Source organism: Bubalus kerabau, chromosome 16, assembly GCF_029407905.1.
Source record: "Bubalus kerabau isolate K-KA32 ecotype Philippines breed swamp buffalo chromosome 16, PCC_UOA_SB_1v2, whole genome shotgun sequence".
In the NCBI taxonomy this organism is placed as follows: domain Eukaryota; kingdom Metazoa; phylum Chordata; class Mammalia; order Artiodactyla; family Bovidae; genus Bubalus; species Bubalus kerabau.
The window spans coordinates 50,434,422-50,437,210 of NC_073639.1; the positions used below are offsets into that span (position 1 = coordinate 50,434,422).

Here is a 2,789-nt window from a genome sequence, read left to right on the forward strand (position 1 = left end):
CACCATCTGCAGTGATTTTGGAGCCCCAAAAAATAAAGTCTGACACTGTTTCCGCTGTTTCCCCATCTATTTCCCATGAAGTGATGGGACCAGGTGCTATGATCTTATTTTTCTAAATGTTGAGCTTTAAGCCAAGTTTTTCACTCTCCTCTTTCACTTTCATCAAGAAGCTTTTGAGTTCCTCTTCACTTTCTGCCATAAGGGTGGTGTCATCTGCATATCTGAGGTTATTGATATTTCTCCCAGCAATTTTGATTCCAGCTTGTGCTTCTTCCAGCCCAGCGTTTCTTATGATGTACTCTGCATAGAAGTTAAATAAGCAGGGTGACAATATACAGCTTCGATGTACTCCTTTTCCTATTTGGAACCAGTCTGTTGTTCCATGTCCAGTTCTAACTGTTGCTTCTTGATCTGCATATAGGTTTCTCAAGAGGCAGGTCAGGTGGTCTGGTATTCCCATCTCTTTCAGAATTTTCCACAGTTTATTGTGATCCACACAATCAAAGGCTTTGGCATAGTCAAGAAAGCAGAAATAGATGTTTTTCTGGAACTCTCTTCCTTTTTCCATGATCCAGCAGATGTTGGCAATTTGATCTCTGGTTCCTCTGCCTTTTCTAAAATCAGCTTGAACATCTGGAAGTTCACGGTTCATGTATTGCTGAAGCCTGGCTTGGAGATTCAATCCCTGGTCTGCTGCTGCTGCTAAGTTGCTTCAGTCGTGTCCAACTCTGTGCGACCCCATAGACGGCAGCCCACCAGGCTCCGCCGTCCCTGGGATTCTCCAGGCAAGAACACTGGAGCGGGTTGCCATTTCCTTCCAATGCATGAAAGTGAAAAGTGAAAGTAAAGTCGCTCTGTCGTGCCCGATTCTTCTCGACCCCATGGACTGCAGCCTACCAGGCTCCTCCGTCCATGGGATTTTCCAGGCAAGAGTACTGGAGTGGGTTGCCATTGCCTTCGGGAACTGAAATCCCAAAATCTGAGTGGTCAAAAAAAAAAAAAAAAGTGATGGTTTTAAAATAAGCCACAATCCTTTGATACTCCTCCTTTCAAAAGCTTAAACTAATTCTCCTTTCCTGGAGTTTGGGGCGGGCTTAGTGACTCATTTCTAGCTGAACTTAGTGACTCACTTCTAACCATGACTCACTTCTAACCAATGCAGGATGTCACAATGGACAGTGTAACCTGACTTAAATCACTGAGGCTCTGTGGCTTCCACCTTGCTGTCTGGGGACACTCACTCTGGAGGAGGATGGTCACCACATCTGGAGACAGGCACGACCTATGGGGGCTTCCCATGGTGGCTTCCCATGGTGGCTTCCCATGGTGGCTCAGTGGTCAAGAATCCATCTGCCAATGCAGGAGGCACAGGATAGTTGGGTTTGATCCTTGGGTCAAGAAGATCCCCTAGAGAAGGAAATGGCAACCCACTCCAGTATTCCTGCTTGGGAAATCCCATGGACGGCAGAGCCTGGCGGGCTATAATCCATGGGGATCACAAAGAATCAGACACGACTTCGTGACTAAACAATAGCACTGTGGACAGATACATGTGACAAGGAGTTAAGCGTCCCTGCAAAGAGCCGGTGGGAACTTGCTGGCCTGTAAGGGAGCCATCAGGGGAGTGGATCTTTCAGCCCCAGTCAGGGCTATGTCTTACCTGCAATTTCTTGAGCCCTAGATCAGAACCCCCCAGTGAAACCACTCCTGAATTCCTGGAAACTGTGTGAGATAGTACTGTGCATTGTTGCTTCAAGCTATTAACTTCTAGGGTAATTTGCTCTGCCGTGGTAGATGAAGTGAAGTCGCTCAGTCATGTCTGACTCTTTGTGACCCCATGGACTGTAGCCTACCAGGCTCCTCTAGTCCATGGGATTTTCCAGGCAATAGTACTGGAGTGGATTGTCATTTCCTTCTCTAGGGGATCTTCCTGACCCAGGGATCGAACCTGGGTCTCCTGCATTGTAGACAGATGCTTTACCGTCTGAGCCATCAGGGAAGTCCATGTGAGGACTGTTCATATATAAATCCAGATAGCTGGTTTCTTTTGAACATCAAGATAGGAAAGCACTGGGCCTGATTTCTTGTATGTCCACACCAGTTGGAGGTAAATACCACTGCTCTCCACGGATGCAGCGGGTGTTGACATTTGTCTTGGATCCTGCCATTCCCCATTATGTCTCAGACTTGAGGTCTGGGGTCACTTGTCTTCTGACACCAAGCCTGCACTACTCACTGAATGATTTGTTTGTACCTTGACATGTTTGAGTTCACAACCTCTCATTTATCACTTTTTTTTTTTTTTTGGCCACACTGAGGCATGCAGAATCTTAGTTCCCTGACCAGGGATGGAACCTGCAACCCCTGCAGTGGAAGTGCAGAATCTTAACCACTGGACCACCAGGGAAGTTCCCACAGCCTCTCATTCAGTGAGTCTAAGACAGTGATAAGCAAATACCCAGATTCATTTGTTCATTCAGCTGATATTTATTGAGCACCACGAGGGACCAGGCACTCCCTGAGGACTGGAGCAGTGAACAATACAGACCCAAAGGATCCGGGGTTTTCATCCTAGGAGTTTTCATCCTAGAAGGTAGAAACAGGACATGTGAGAAACAAGTAGTGAGACATGTGACATGTGATCATTGCTAGAGTGAGATATAATATCTACCGATTAATGTCTATCTCTCCATCCATCCATCCATTCATCTATTTCTCTCTAGATATGTATGTTATTTTATATATATATATGTATATATTTTAAGGAAACAAAAAATTTTGCTTATTTA

General features: G+C 45.7%; 1 non-coding gene across 1 annotated transcript; it reads right to left on the reverse strand.

Moving 5' to 3' along the window:
- Positions 1 to 1,926: 1,926 nt before the first annotated feature.
- TRNAC-ACA (transfer RNA cysteine (anticodon ACA)) lies at positions 1,927 to 1,999 on the reverse strand. Its single transcript has one exon. It is a non-coding gene; the product is annotated as a tRNA-Cys (tRNA).
- Positions 2,000 to 2,789: the final 790 nt, after the last annotated feature.